The following is a 16780-nucleotide window of genomic DNA, read 5'->3' as shown; positions in this document are numbered from 1 at the left end:
AATTTGGTGATCTTATCAACAAGCTCCATGGCTAATATAGATTTCTCCAACCCTCAATCACTGAAAAATTGAAGGCAACAGGCCTAAGTATATAATTTTGCAAGGTCAGTCCTGGAATGAATAGCCAACAGGAGCCCACTTTTGCTGAAGTACTGCTCATCCTTATAACTTTGCTTGAAGTAATGGAGTAAGTATATAAAAATGTCAATATTGCTTCAGACACATATCAGAGTTTGCCTGTTCTGCCAGTTCCTCACTGTAGGTGTCATGAACACTAAAGCACACACATTCCCACCTACAGCCATAACCTAGCCTAACAGAGACAGTGATACCTGCTTCTTTCTGGTTAAAGCCCTGAAATAAAATTAAAAATAAAATAATAAAATAAAATAGCATCATTCTTCCTGTGTTGCCTACTCTACCTAAGCAGTATGCCAGTATCGGAGGCCTATCTATGTTCCTATTAGGAAAAAATGGTATCAGTAAAGGTGTTACGCAGGTACAGTCCTGCTGGCTCACAAAAATATACACAAGGTCCTACTTCCGCCGACAAAGCAAAACCCCATAGCGGACTTGCTCCTCCCGGCGAACTCTGTGCCTTGCTCCGTCAGCATCATTCCTGACACCTTCTCTCTCAGTCTCATACCCTGCCACGCACACATGCACGTGCCTCTTTGGTTCTCTGCATTTTCAAACGCTCCCAGACCACATGCTTTAGCCTTGCTCAGGCCCCATCTTAGAGCATACTGCCTGTTGATCACTTCCACTGTCTCCAGTTATTTTATTCCACAAAGAGATTTCATTTATCTTTCTGCACGTCTTGAAAAAATACATAGTGCCTGCCTTGCCCCTGCTTGCATCTTTGCACAGCAGTAATCAGAGTCACCTTCTATAACAACAATTCTCATGTATAAAATAACCGCAAGGAAGGATCTCCAGCTCTGAATTAGGGTGAAGATGTTAGTTTGAAGGACAGGCATTTCTAGAATAAAAGCTCCTGCATGATTACTACTTAGAAAATGACTCCTTATTGAAAAGCAAAATACACCCTTAGCAGTATTCTAACAGAGGCAGGGTAAATACAAGACACAGCACTTGGGAGTACAACAATAGATTGAGACAGCAAAATTTTCCAGCTTCTCAAATTTGACACTCCCACTTGTATAGTGTAATTTTTCTTCCATGCTTTATGACTTACATTTTGACTGTCATGTGTTAAATTTAAGACTATGGCATGCCTTACAATGATATGAGGATTGTACCTTTCAGTCTCCCAATAGATCTTGTCTAAAGAACCTGGGGACTTAAATTATGCCATCTGCTCTTTCATCTGCTCCTTCATCTGCTCCAATAGGATAACCCTGTAATCCTTAAAGCACGTCACACCTGCTACCTTGATTTCACATGCACTTTTGTTGCAGTGACACCAGCATATACGGCAAAACCTTAGCATCATTGCACTTAACTCAAGAGACAAAATGGTTGTCCTTACGCTAAGGCTCCAAAGATACCAGTTATACCCAGACTGCACTCGTGCACTTCATATAGCTGTGGACTTACTGGAGCAGAAGGGTCTTAACCCCCACCTCAGCCCTCTCCCTTTCTCCTACCAGGGGGCTGTGAATTCCCAGACCAGCACCCCTCTTCCTTTCTAACTCCTCATCTCACCTACCAGATGTGGGGAATGGCAGAAAAAGTGACAGTGCTGTGGCAGGAGAAAAGGAGATGAGCAAAACCCTCTTCTTGGGCAGAATTTGCTGAGTAGGAGACAGGCTGATGTGGCTCCCACAGGGTCTGTAACAGAGCCCTGGGGTAAGAAGTGCGCAGGAAGAAATAGCCTCTACATATCACCCCTACCCCCCAACCAGCACCACTGTCCTTTCTCACCAACAGGACAATATCCTTCCGCTCTTCTGTTTTCTGCTCTTATCCATTTTCTTCCCAGGTTCCTCTTGCCACAGAAGTCATAGAATCATTAAGGTTGGAAAAGTCCTCTAAGATCATTGAGTTCAACCGTCAACCCAACACCACCATGCCCACTAAACCATGTCCCTAAGCGCCTCATCTACACGTCTTTTAAATACTTCCAGGGATGGTGACTCAACCACTTCCCTGGGCAGCCTGTTCCAATGTTTAACCACTCTTTCAGTAAAGAAATTTTTCCTCATGTCCAAATCATCTTTGAGTCCAAGGGGGTTGGACTCTGGAGAACAAGTCTTACGAGGAGCGGCTGAGGGAACTGGGGATGTTTAGCTTGGAGAAAAGGAGGCTGAGGGGAGACCTCATCGCTCTCTACAACTACCTGAAAGGAGGTTGTAGCGAGGTGGGTGTTGGTCTCTTCTCCCAAGTAACAAGCGATAGGACGAGAGGAAACGGCCTCAAGTTGTGCCAGGGGAGGTTTAGATTGGATGTAAGGAAAAATGTCTTTACTGAAAGAGTGGTTAAACATTGGAAGAGGCTGCCCAGGGAAGTGGTGGAGTCCCCATCCCTGGAGGTATTTAAAAGACGTGTAGATGCGGCACTTAGGGACATGGTTTAGTGGGCATGGTGGTGTTGGGTCGACGGTTGGACTCAATGATCTTAGAGGTCTTTTCCAACCTTAATGATTCTATGATTCTATGAACCAGGTTTATTAGAACTGAAAAGAAATGTCTGATGAAACTGAAAATACTGTCATGGACATTTTTCCTCAAAGGTGTTCAGGGTTTCATTAAATATATATGCATGTGGGTGTATATTCATATGTACATATAGATTCACATACATATTAAAAAATCCAACTTTTGGCAAGAGTTCAGTGCGTTGTTGTTCTCACTTTGCTAAAATCCTCTTACCCGCTCCCCAGAGTCTCTCCATGGACAACAGAGAAGAAGGAAATTTGCTGCTTTTGGTAAATCCCACCGACACTGAGTGGGAAATCAAAGTTTCCTGAAAAAAAACCCCTAGCCTTTTGGATGAAAAAGCCAGTTTTTACTAAAAACACATTATGGCAGAACAACTCCTGTCATTATAAAGAAAGGAACCACTTGCAAAATGGAATCCCAGCAGGCGCTCAACCTTTCTCCTTCCTCAGCTTAAAAGCATCCCAGCCTCATCAAGCATCAAGGCCTCAACGAATTCATCCTTACAAATTTAAGCAGCACAACTCCACCTTTAGCCACCAATTCACATGCATACACATCCTCTCTCTCCTATTCAGAGAGCTGTCATGCTAATAAATGCAAGGGGGTTAGCTATATTTTGTATTCCAGACATACTCCAAAGGGGCTCTTGAGATCTCGCTATGCTGATGGAATTCAGCTTGGCCTCATTTGCAGCTGTTACTGAGATCCCAGATGGAATCAGATACAGGTCAGGTGTTTTCCATTATATTGAACTGCATTGCTTTTGAAATCTCTCTGCTAATCACATCTCTTGTACATGGTATGAGAAGAGAGATTCAGATGCCAGATTCTGAAAAATGTTGGTTTTTTTAAAGGAAATTTCTTAAAATCTGCTTAGTGGCATCCCCTGACCCTGCCACTCAGTTAAACTCATCCAACCCAGAATTGTATCCTGACCCCAGCAGCTGAGGGACAGCCAGCAATATCCTTTGCACCAGTTCAGCTATGTTTCTGCCAAGATACACCTGTAACAACCCAGAACAATTCAGAACACCTGAATTTTGCATCTATGAAACTCATTGCTAGCAGTAAGGTGACTTTCACATATAAGGTCTTTTTAGATATGCATAGGGTGTGTAACAGCACAGGAATAATCCTACCTTCCATTCCAACACGGTTTTCATCAGGGCGACATCCCCATCTCCCTTGTATCCACCCCGTTACTCATCACTGGCCAAAGATGAGCTTACCTTCCCTGGAACTACAATGAAAGAGGGGATCAGTCATTCCTATAGGAACTAAAGAATCCACAACAGAATATAATCTGAAGAGTTCCCTATAAACTGCCCTGTGTTGCCTCATCACAGCTGTAGGAATCTGTGAGAGAGGCAGCATTCAGAAAGAAGAAAGTAGGATAGTTCAAAAACACCATCCAGCAGAGTGCCTGAGGTTACAGAGATTGGCTCAGGACCACAACTTCTTTGTGGTACACAGCAGCACAGCAGTGGCAGTCAATGGCTGTAGGTAGAGCAGATAGGCAAGAGACAAGGATCTTGGAGGAAAGAGACAGAATATGGAGCTACAGGAATCAAGGTGCAGCCATCAGAGGCAAGTTTCACATGTGCATGAAGACCAGCGCTACGTACTGTGCTGTGCACAATGGCACCTCTGTCCACTCAGGACTACTAGGGACGCATCTTGGTACAGATGCTTGCCACATCTTGAAGCTGCAGTTTTCCTTCATGTGTGTTCTAGTGGAACAGTTACAGAGTCAAAATACTCTGGTAATCTAATCTTTAGATGTACTCAACAAGGGTCATGCCCTGTCCAATGTCTGACTTGCTCAGGCCAAGCTACAAGGAAACCAGTACCTTCACTCTCATTCATACCAATCCCATCCTTCTGTTGTGCCTGGCCCAAAGCATACTTTGTTCTTTCATACAGTCAGTAAGACTGAGCGATACACAGGTCTTAGAGTTACGATGGTCCATGTACCTGGAGTCTTCCAATCTCATTGAGTTACACTAGTTTCTCAGGTGAAGGGAGAAAATACATAGGCTCAGCAGGAAAAATTCTGTGCTGTGTTTCTAGTGGATACAGCATATTCTCTGGAGGGTGCTCCACTAGCAGTGCTGCAAGCATAATGCCATTTTCCATTTTCTTCCCACCTCCCCTTTGATCAGCCCACGGTCACACAGACCCTCACTTTTGACCAAGTTTGCTGAGTGCAACTGTCCCTGCCCAAAAGGAGTGGGGGGCACTTCTCTCTGCTCCTCTCTCAAAAGTCAGCACCAGGGCTGTTGGATTTATCCCCAGAATAAGCTCTGTGTTGATAGCAGTGAGAGGCTAAAAGAGACCAGGAGATGTGAAAACTCTCCAGGGAACCATTTCAGAGCCAGGTCCCCTAGGAAAGCTTTTGCCTCTCTCAGAGAAGCCCTGGAAGGTCAGGGGATGAAAGCTTTGCATCAGATAATCTCTGCTCAGCCTGAATGTCTGAAACTTCTTCTGTTTGCTGGAAAAAGGCCAGGCCAGAGCTCTGAGCACTGACAGGAGAAACCCATTCCCACTCAGGTAGGAAGTCAAAGTCAGCAAGAGCAGACAGAGGACACAGACAGAAACGTTTTGCCTTCTGGCAACTCAGTTCTAACCCAGCTCACGTTGTGCCTCCGAACTACCCAGGTGACAGATGTGTTCTGCTTATTGCTTACTAGAAGAGCGCCAAAGAGAAAGGATTCACTGATCATACCCTCTCCCTTCTCCACTACCAAAGAAAATGCTATTTACCTAAATGAGGAGGAGGTATTCAACCACACAAGACAGCTACAGGATGGGTGCTCAAGGAACCGATACACTCAATTGAGCAATGCAGAGTGTGTACATATAAAACAGAAGCCTATTTCCTCAATAAACCATACCTGCCAAGCAAAATATCTTGTTCTAACACATGGTGTCTTTGACATTTACCTTCAGTCGTGAGGAGACTTACAATTCACAAGTGCCATAACCATGCATGATTCATCAGCTGTCTCCACAGGACTGAAAAATAAATCAGATTGAAACCAGTATCTATTTTATAGATGCTTATTAACTCATTATTTAATGTGCCAAGTTTATTTTGCTTTGCGTAGTCGAAGGGGTTTTTTAGGATTTTTGTTTATTTTGTATACAGCTTGAAAGCACTTTGCCATAAAATGAATTACACCTTAAAAGTGCTTTCCTGCTCAGAATTCATGTTGTTTGCTTTGCTTTTTAAAAACAATGTCCCTCTCCTAATAGACTGAAACTATGAACAGAAGCCCCACAGAATTCAGAAGCAAAAGCAGACCCAAAAGACACAGGGAGCAGATCAGATTTTAGTGCTAAGAAACAGCAGCAATTTCACAGGTCTGGGAATCACAGCATGGGGGAAAGAGGAAGCGTCCTGCCACACCTGGAGAGGAACGCAAGGTGTAGGGAAGGAAGGAAGAGCCCATGTGCCAGCCTAATGTGGGTGATGAGGTGCAGTCCAACTCTGCAAGGTGCTGAGGGCCTCTTGGACAGTGGTGAGAACATCTTGTGGTGCCAAGTCTCTGGTCACTGAAGCCTACATACCCCTGTAATATAATGCTCTTAAAAAGGAATTGCAAACGATTCTCCCCAGAAAAGAAGAAAGAATGCCCCTATTCTCCCTGCTACCGGGCTTTCTTGCAGTTTTCAGCGTGTGCCCACTTGGCTGATGCCCACTTAGCCTAGCTGAACTCACCATGCTGTTTATAGACAGTAGCAAAGGCTGGATGTGGCCATGATTCTGGGGGGCAGGACAGAATAGGCCGTGGGCAGCAGCCCCTCTGTCGTGCAACACAGACTGCATCACCATGCACACGCTGCTACATAGAGGTGAGCCCTGCCAGTGCCTCTACTGATCCCCAAACAGCAAACATGCTTCCTGTGAGGCTTTGACTCACAGGCTGTAAGTGAGCAGCACTGCTACACGTTTTAGAGGAGCTCGTAAAAACCGTAATTCCTTTTCATGTCCTGAAAACCTGGAGCACAGTGACAGCTTGCTCTGAGCACTGCCGAAAGTCCATTCGGTAAAATTTCACTGGCACGCGGGTCCAGACAGCCCCAGTCTCCGCTTCCTCTGCCCTTCCAACCCCAGAGTGCTGTAAAGGCTCTGATTACTTCTGCTCTGGTTCTAGATGGCTGGGTACCAAAACCCAGGGGCACTAGGTGTCATCCGCAGGATTGGCATTGCATGGCCACTCCATCACAGGGGAGGAATAAGAGATCCCAGGAGGAGAAGCTAACAGGGGCCGAAGTAGAGCCCTTAGCATCTCAGTGCAGGCAGCAGCAGCTGCAGTATTCTGGCATGCCCCAGCACTAAAAATAGTTGCGACTGTGGAAGAGCTGTTTTGTTGACACATGCCACCATATAACTTGACACATGCCGAGCTGGCCTTACCCACTATTGCTTACAGCAGCCGTGTTTATAGCTGCAACCTAGGAGGTATTTTAGGATTAAATCCAAAGTCTGTCACCAAATGCCGACAGGGACACACGCTCTCATACCTTGCACATCTAAACATCAAGTTTTGAATAGTTCTCAGAAAAAGGGATTTTGTAGGTAGTCCATATATAGTACAGGCACGCAGAAGTCCATATATTTAAGCTGTACCTTTGCAGGGGATGCTTATAAACATAAAGCTGAGTGCATGAAAACGGACATGAAGTAGTTGTCAGCCAGAAGGGACAGCTTTCAAATACTATCACTCCTGGTTTAACTTTCGTTAAAAATCACAGGATAAAATGGCTCCCATACAACTGTGGTGCTATGAGAAGGAACCACTTCCAGTGCAGGTATCTCCTAATAGACAGCAATATTCTAAAGAGGAACTCAGATTATCAAACTCATGTAGCTCTATTCCACTTAATTTAAACATTACTAGTAATTAGGGAACCCCACTGGCTTCCCTCCTCCCTCCCTCCTGATCCTCCCCATCCTTGAAATTCAAATTTGAACCGCCCTGAAGCGTGGAGCGTGTTTCAACTCTGGATTCATTTCAAACCAGTAGGCACATAGAGCCAAGCAATGGAGTTTGGATTGAAACTCCAATCAAAACTTCTTTAAAGTTCAGGAGAGTAGGACTGAGATCTGAAACTTGGAGTATTCACCTCCACTCACAGATAACTAAGGACATATTCAGCCTTTCAATGCCTTTCAATCACATCAAGAATGAATTTGTCACATTAGACCTGGTAAATCTGCACAATTTAAATCTGGGGCCAAATAAAGGTAACAGTTACCGAACATTTTCACCTTATTGGCATATTCATTGTAAAATATCTTTTTTTATCCTATAACTGGGAACAGTCCAAGCTAAGGAAACTCTCAGCAGACAAAAAAAGAATGGATTGAAGCATTAATATAGATATGTCAGAAAAACAGTCTGCAGAGTGAGGGTCCAACAAAAGACACCAACAGCAGGAGGGATTAGATACAAATATATTGGAAATCAAACCATGGAACACTAGTATCTAACTCCATAGTTGTCAAACCTACTTCCCCCCCCCCAACTCTCTCTCATTTGTGGAAAACTTGCTAGGCTAAAAGAAGGGCATTGCATTAAAGCCAGATAAGAGAGGCAACCACGATGTCCCTCTTTTTTTCTTCTTGAAGTAATCCAGAATCAGCAACTAAGCAGCTCTTTCAGTCCTAGTTCTGCAAACTGGACCATCTTTTACCATTTTTTTCTGGAAAATAAATAAACAAATTTCAAAAAGACATTTTAAAACCTTAGACCACGTTTTCTGCATTTGTATGCATTACATTGATCAGCTCTGGTAGAAGGTTTAGCATGAGCAATATCTCACCTCATTAAATCCAGCTACCCTGCGAGCTCAAAATGCACTCTGTGCCAATGTTAGCAATGCTACTGCGATTCTACCACTGTGCTGTTGAATTCAGGAGAGACTCCAGCCTGTGCTTCTGCCCATTAGGAAGACTGCCAGCTGCTTATTTGCCTCCAACCTTCCTGTTGCCATAACTGTTGATGTTTGAAAGAGGGAAAGATAAAGACAAGGAAAGGAGAGGGCATTTTGTGGATAAAAGAACCTTATCTGCCAATGTTCTTAAGTGATCTCCAATTCTGAACAAGATACAAGAGTGAAACAACGTGGAAATGGAAAGGAGCTGTTAGAACACCACTAATTACTTGGTTCTCCACAGAAATAAGATGACTACCCCTAAGGGATGCATGTATTACTCCCCCAACACTACAGGGTCGCTATAGCTTTATTAAATTGTCCCAGAAGACAAAGCACTACCTGTTGGGAGCTCTTCCACTTGCTTCACTGCAATATTACCAGATCACTCCTTCCTGAATCTTTCTGGGTGCTGCCATCTGTAAAGGGTTGGCTTTGACTGCTATACAATTTCAGAGCTTATAGGAGCCACAAAAACCCAGTCAGTGACTTTTCGATGAGCTGAGCACTGACAGCTGCCCAGAAGAGTTCCTTAAAAAGAAACACAGTGCCTTCCAGGAGGAGTCTTTTGGGTTGGCGCTCTTCTGACCTGCAAAACATCAGCAAAAACACTAGAGAGTTAGTGCAGCTTTCCTTTGGCACCTCAACCAAAAATCATAGTCTCTCTTAAGATCAGCTTCTGTTTCGGAGGACAGGAGCGTAGAAAACACTGTATGATGTTCCAAAAAAGCACAGGGAGGAATCTGGAGAACTGTAAGCAGAAAAAGTCTTACTTTTCCTCCTGGTAAATCTGAGTGGTGGGAGAAGAAGAAAAACTGAAGTTCATGCAGGAGTGAAGCAACTAAGAGTCTCTACCCAGAGCTCTCTTGCAGGAGGAGGGACCGGAGCTCTCTCTTTGGAACAACCTTTGCATTCAATGACACGTTGCCAGCCACATCAGCACCCTGAAGCATATCTCCATGTGTGGAAGTTTAGCTGACTTGAAGCTTGATAATAAAGGTAAGAACCTATCATAATCAACATAATACGTACTGAAACTAGTAGAAAAACTAGGACTTATTATTTAAGATGCTATCTGAAAGAGTTTAGCAGTCTCCATTCCAAACATGAGCATATGTCACTGCCCAAAACAAAGGCATTTCTGGGGCTGTCCAGGGACTCTAGAAAAGGGGCTAAGGTATACGTTGCTTTTGGTAGAGGGCTGCATGTACACAGCTGCAGGAGAGTGAGGGAGGAGTCCAGAGAAACACCACAGGAACTAGCACAGAGTAGGAGAAGCAAGCAAAAAAACTGACAGAACAAGGCTCGGAGAATAATTCAGCAAGGGAGTTTTGGGGTGAGATCTGGGTATCTCCTTGAAAGAGACAAGGAGAGGGCACTACCTGCTGTAGTAGATGAGAAAAGGACCTTGAATATTTTTGTAAATTGGAAGGTAACATCAAAGATTCCTAATTTTACCATCAATTTCTTTAGTATAAACAACCCAAAGGGATTTGGACTGTGAGCAGCAAAGGATGAGGCCTAGACGTTGAACTTTCAAGTGACTAGATACACAGTAAAAACATGCAGCCTTATTAAGACCAGCATCTCTTCCAGAGAACTGGAAAACAAGTTTGTTTTACCTAATTTTAAAAGGCTCAGATAGTAATCTGGGCAAGTTAGACCTTGCTCGCCTTCTTAATAAATCAGCTGAATAGCTCCTAGAAGAATCCTAAAGACACCCCTACAGGATTACGGTGCAAAGAAAAAGCATCCTCTATTGTAATTCTTTGATTGTATCAATAAAACAGTTAGCAGGAGAGAACTAGTGACCAACTTCTATTTTTGGAAGTCATCTAGCAAAGCTCTTCATGGTGCAGTAATGAATAATTATTGTTTGAGCTGCAAGAAGTACAATTCAACCATTCTGATCTATGACTGGGCAGAAAAATGGGAATAAACGAACAATTTTCCTCAATGACAGGTGGTCAACAGCAGGATCCATCAAATTTCAACACTTGGATGTATTTTGTCTAAAATACATGCTAGTGAACTGGAAGAGAAGACAAGCAATACGATAGCAGTATTTCAAGTGATACCATTACATAGAAAAGCAAATTTTATACTGGGAGGTGATACCTTTTATTTGACTAATGGATACAGCTGGTAGAAAACAGCCAGCATCTAGGCATGCTAACTCTCTTCCAACCTGCCTGTCTGTTTTCAATTCTGTTAGCTGATCAAATAAAAGGATAATAACATCTCCCCATGAAACTTGCCATACTTGTATCTGTAGATAAAGATGTTTATAGCAGCACTACCAGCAACAGTATTTAGGAGGAGGACTTTCAGAGGGACCTTGATGCTTCAAAACCTAAGGTAATGACTAATTACAGAGGTTTATAAAAAAGACCATCTCCTCCACGCCTCCTGTGGGGTCCATTGCATCTTCATCTGAAACAGCCAGTGCTGGTCCCAGATGCAGACCGGAACTAGAATCAGGCCCGAACTGGAAGGATCCCTGAACTGTTCCAGAGCAGCAGTGCTTCCATCCCTATTACTCTCATGATACACACTCTACTTAGATCATCACTGACTCTTCTTCTAACATAGGCTTTTTTAGTATCACCTTATAAAAAGATGATTTTACCCACATCCCTCCACTACTACATTTCTTTTGCCAGTAACAGAAGTAGCACTCAGGCTTCAAAACAGGCATCTGCCCCTTAGTAGAAAAACACGTTATGTGCTGACATACCTCACCTGCAAGACGAATTCCCACAGCTCAGAAATTCAGTTCGTTTATTTATTAAGCAACTAGTTAACTTTAAATTCAGCATAGGTAAAAACACAGCAAGAAGTGATAATTGGGACTTAAAGATATACTCAGCTCGTACTGAATACGAGCTTAAAATATAAAAATCACTTAGCAGGTTTTCTAGTTAATGGCTTAATTTTCCCTTCTGCTAAGCCTCTAGTTTAGTAGAAAGTATCACTTAGCTAGTTCAACCACTAGCTCTCCTGTTGAGAAATTGTTGTTCAAATATCCAAGAGGGTTGATCAAGCTTTCTCACTAACTTCCAGAAAGCACAAAGCAGCTTTGTATTGTTAATAGCAAGGGTTGTAACCAAGAACCATTCGGGAAGCCAAGTATACTTCTTCCTGCAGCATTTCCCTGGCAGGAAAGCTAGTACGCAAATTTTGTTTCCATTCCAGACAAAAATTTACTCCTCTATGGCCAGAACAGCAGAGTTTCATGAAAGGGGTACTAAGATAGAGTTCGTCTTGTCTTCTAGGCAAGAATTTGGCTACAGAAGACATCAAAAGCTCTAGATTTTCATGGTGTGTTTTTATAGCTTGGGCTACTAATGGGCAAAAGAGCACCTAAATATACTTCATATTGATGACTCTTCCATTAATTCAGTATTCTAGGGGTACTACTATAGCAGGATTTGTGGCCCAATGCATATGCTATGGGATATAGCCAAACCTCTTTGCACTTGAGAGCAGATCTTCATTGCCGCAGGGCAGGTGTGCCTTTCCCTGAGCTCCTAGAAGCATCTGAGGCACCTTTTGCAACAGCTGACTGGAGGCAAACTTACCTATGTGAAGGTCCCTTCCATTCAAAGACAGGGCAGGACTTCAACAGAAGCTCTGCAAATCAAAAAAACAGCAGGGATTTGGATAAAGACCAGAGTCCTAGGATGGTCGGTGTCTATGAACTATTGCTTAGAGAGCTGTGGCACTGTCCACTTACGTAAGCTTTTCAACGTCTCCACTCTGAACAAACACTTGGTCCAGCTATGTCTGTTTGAATTTGTATGACGTTTGGACCCAGTTCCCTAGTTTGGAGTTGTCCCTCCTATGGAAAAGTTCATTATTATCATCCTGAAAGAAGCACAATCAATGCAGCCTCTTCTAAAAGGGGGGAACTGCAGTTTAGGCAGTGAAAGAAGTGAAAGGCAAGAAGAACACCCCCTCTCTTTGACACAGATAACTCCACCGACAGGCAGATTTTCCTTCTGGTGTGTATAACTAGACACTTCTGATGTGTCACTTATTCTGGTTTGCAAAGCTGAAGATGTGCTGGCTAAAATATTAAAGCTCTCCATTCTTCTGCCCTCTTCCTGCTCTTTTAAGGTTATTTCAATAATCGACACGTATCCTCTTAGCCAAGGGAAAACAATACAGCCAGTCATGGATTCTGGCATAAAATCATCTTGCTGGAGACCCTCTCCATGCAGCCATGTGTGCCAGCAGCTGCAAACAAGTGGCTATGAGCATCAGCTCTTGAACAGTCTGTGTTGTTAAAGTCTAGGGATAAATACACAGGCCCCCAAATGATAAGCTTAAACCATACTAACAACTGTTTGAGAAAGAGTTCCTTCATCAATAATAGCTATTAGCACATCCGAGTCTGACTCATCTCTTTCACCATCTGCGACAACATGTCATTTGCATTAATCCCTCATTTTCCTTGCTCCACATTCTTCTTAGCATTCATGCTTCCCAGCTTGCAGGAACATTTGTCTGACCCTTCCCCATAAAACAACCACCATCAACACGTGTATTTAGATGAGCCACTGATCATAACCAAGAACACTGCACTGATTTGATATTGCCATCTTGGGAACCAATGAATTGAGAATTGCTAACAAATCACTAATGCTCAGTGATTATATCTTCAACAGGCAGTGACTGTATAGATGGGTCATTTCTGTGTGTACACAGTATTACTTCATTTTTTTTCATCCCTACCCTACTACACGCTTAAAAATATGTTCAGATAGCGAAAATATATCAAGTGCCCTCCTGAAAAGTATGGGGGCTAAACCACACAAATACTATGCATCAGAAAGAATTTACCAGGGCAACTGTTAAATGACAAAAATACGCCATTACCAGTGGTTTCACAAAACAAGCATCCTTTTAACACCTTAGATTTAATCCATACAAGAGATGTACGGAATACCTTTAAAAGGCAAGTCAAGCAATTCGAATCCATCTCTGAATCAGAATCTCAAGAGGACAGCTTTGGGGCACACTAGGATTTCCCTCCTGCTAACCCATTCCTGTCCCACAGGTGATAATTACCTCTCTGCCTTTCAGTAAGGGCAAATAGAGATCTCTTCTCCACAAGGAAAAAACCCTTTTCTCTCTCAAGTTGTCTATCTGATTAACATAAGAAAGTTAAATTCAGAGGCAATGCATCGGCCTGTATTTAGTCTCAAGTTTGTGGTTTCCATTTCAGGCTTGAAAATGTTCTTGTGTCCCTCCAGTGCATGGAGAAGCTGGTGACAGGCAGAAAACTTTCAGAATTAGGTGGAGAAAGGTCACATATGTTTTGCTGATGGCCCAGCAAATAAGCAATATATTTCAGGCATTGAAAAAATCACTAGAAGGCTATAGCAAAGTTTTAGAGAACAGTTTCCAGTTTGGTGCTCTTAAAATAGATCAGCATTTGACAAGCAAGAGAGACAACTCTCTACCATCCTCCTTCTCCTCCTACCTGCCCCCACTGCCAGGAGAAGCGTGGTGGGAACACTGGCCTAACGTTGTTTTTCTTTTCTCAACACAAGACATTTCATCCTCTGTATCTCCTGTTGTTAAGCTCTGAATCAGAAATGGCCGCCCCTATTAAAGGGCAACCTACAATCTCACCTCTAAAATATTAAATATCACAACTGTCAGAACCTATTTCAGTCAGTTGAAGCTGTTGAGAGCAAATCCCTTTAACCACTTTGAAATCAAGGGCATGTTGGCTTTATGCAAAAAATAAGCCTGCATTTTGGGAAAGCAGGGCCTGCTTCTCAAAGAATCAGCACAGATATTCACAAGACATTGACCGAGGCACAGGCAAACAGTGCCATAAGGTGGCCCAAACCTCGTCCTTTAGCAACAACTGTTGAGTCCTCGAGGTTATCCAAACCGTCCTCCCTCTCCAGTCAATCTTTTATAATCAGTGCCTTTCACGTCCAGCCCACACCTCCATGCTGCGGTGTTCACCTTGAGCAACACCATACATGTTCTGATGCCAGCATTTAAAATAGCACTTAGAGACGGCAGTAGCAGAGTACAGTGGTTTTCCTGAAACAGCATTTTGACTACTTTTTTTTTTTTTTTTAAACCACAGCCACAGAAGTCCGTGTGCTGGATTGTGTTCGGTTTTATTTTCCAGCTTCATACCACAGCTTCAGAACTGCATGTTCTCATTCAGCTGATCAGTGCTCTTACATCCTCCATTTAGGATTTTTGTAAGTATTTATACACTACAAACAAATTCAGTAGCCAAAATGGGACATACCAGCAGTTCAAGGAGAGATTAATTAAAGCTTGCCAAGCAGGGAGAACTTGAATACGGAATGCAAAGGCTTTTTCCTCCTCATCCCAGCACGTCTAAATGTTCACACAAGAACATCTGAAGTCCTGTTTCAACCTCTGAGCGAAATGCAGTGGAGCCCATAAACCACTGTGCTGTATAATTTCAGTCCAGATTCAAACACGGCCTTTTAATTACGATTAGAAGGAAGTTAACAGTTTGATCAGATTCCTTGACAATGTCTATGCAACACTTCCTCAGTGGTTTACAGTTAACTGGCAAAGCTGGTACCGCTGTTAGGGAAAAAAATCAAGCAATTTAAGAAAAAGGACTTAAGACTGAAATTTCTTTGCAGAACTGTGACCTTCAAGCGCGGGGCTGGCAGACAAACTGGCTTTTTGTGGCACTCTTGCTGCAATTCAGCCACATGGCATGTGACAGCTCAGCTAGGACTCAGAAGCCCCACACTGCTGCAGGGACTTGGGTGAAGGGGCCGAGGAGCTTGGTTTCTGCAGGGAAGCTCCCAGTGTAGAGGAGGACTGCTATGCCAGGCAGACCGCATCTCTGCCATGCGTCCCACTGATATCCACCCTACTTCTGCAGGACCTCTGCACCTTTTCTGGCCTTACTTCCTACCTGATTTCTGCTCCCTTCCCATGTGACCCCAACGTGGCAAAGCCAAGAATACGTGAATACTTCCCTTGTATAAGAGCACTTTACAGCCAAAGGCATTATCTTTGCAATTAGAGTGTGTGACCAGCATGCCTTTTTGTGCATCAGCTGACAACAGTCTGTAGAGGAGCATAAGCAGAGCTACGTAAAGTCTTCTCTAAATTCACCAGAAACCCTTCTGAACAGTATTATTTACACAATGAAAGACGAAAAAAATCCACATAATCATGGATTACTACTCACCTTTTAAAATAAAATTTCTGAACCATATTCCCAAACTTCGTACTATACTTGCTATATTTAGAAAGAAGGAAGTGAAAGAAGCCCTAAATATTACAATTCTTTTATCCCCTTTCCTTCCATGTTATATTGTTTCAGTGATTTAGAAGTTTACTAAAACATGCTGAGGAGCAACGAATGCAAAAGACCATTTGGCGTAACTGTGAACCCACTATTTCACGTGTTGCATTTGGACTCCCATGCAGCCTAAGTGAGTATGTACTTAAGTGAGACAGCAAGTATTTCACCAGTTAAGCAAGTAATTTCTTTCATACAGTCTCCAGTTTAACCTGGGAATCCCCAAGCTAACAATTTTTAACACCAGATTGCTAGTATCTCAATCATTCTAGATTTAAAAAACAACTTTAAGAACCCAAGCATTTTCCTGCACTAATGAACGTTAAATAACCACAGAATCATCTAACTTAGACTATTTCCCATTTAACAGCTTGATGTCCTTCAATTAATGTCAGCAATCTACCTTGAAAACTGTCTATGAACTCTAAATTTTAAGTGATTCAGGGAAACAGAGCTTCTAGTCTATTTGCATGAATGTTATTAACATCCAAAGTAGCTCTAATGGTTCATCAAGTGCTTATTACTAGTTAGACTAAAGTAGCTGAAGCAGGTGGCTGTGTCAAAGATGAAAAAACAGCATGGCTTATACCCTATGCTGCTACTTCTCCATTCCCAGAAAACACTGTGTTTAAATCAGCCAGCCCCAGTTGTGTTCCCCGACTTCCCCCACACACACCCCCCAGCCCAAGCAGTCCTACTGGACCGGGTTTGGCCATCATTTCTTTTAAATCTCATTTCCTTTTCTTTAGGAGCACACTTCCCTCACACACTCATTATGAATAAGAACAAACAGGTTTTCTTCAGCCCTTCTTTTCTCATGCACTCTAAGACTCTCCCAAAAACCTTTCCCAGAGATGATGTTAGCCACGGATACATAGACAACCCTGCT

Source organism: Aptenodytes patagonicus, chromosome 7 (assembly GCF_965638725.1).
Source record: "Aptenodytes patagonicus chromosome 7, bAptPat1.pri.cur, whole genome shotgun sequence".
NCBI lineage: Eukaryota > Metazoa > Chordata > Aves > Sphenisciformes > Spheniscidae > Aptenodytes > Aptenodytes patagonicus.
Note: the sequence above shows the minus strand (reverse complement) of the source record.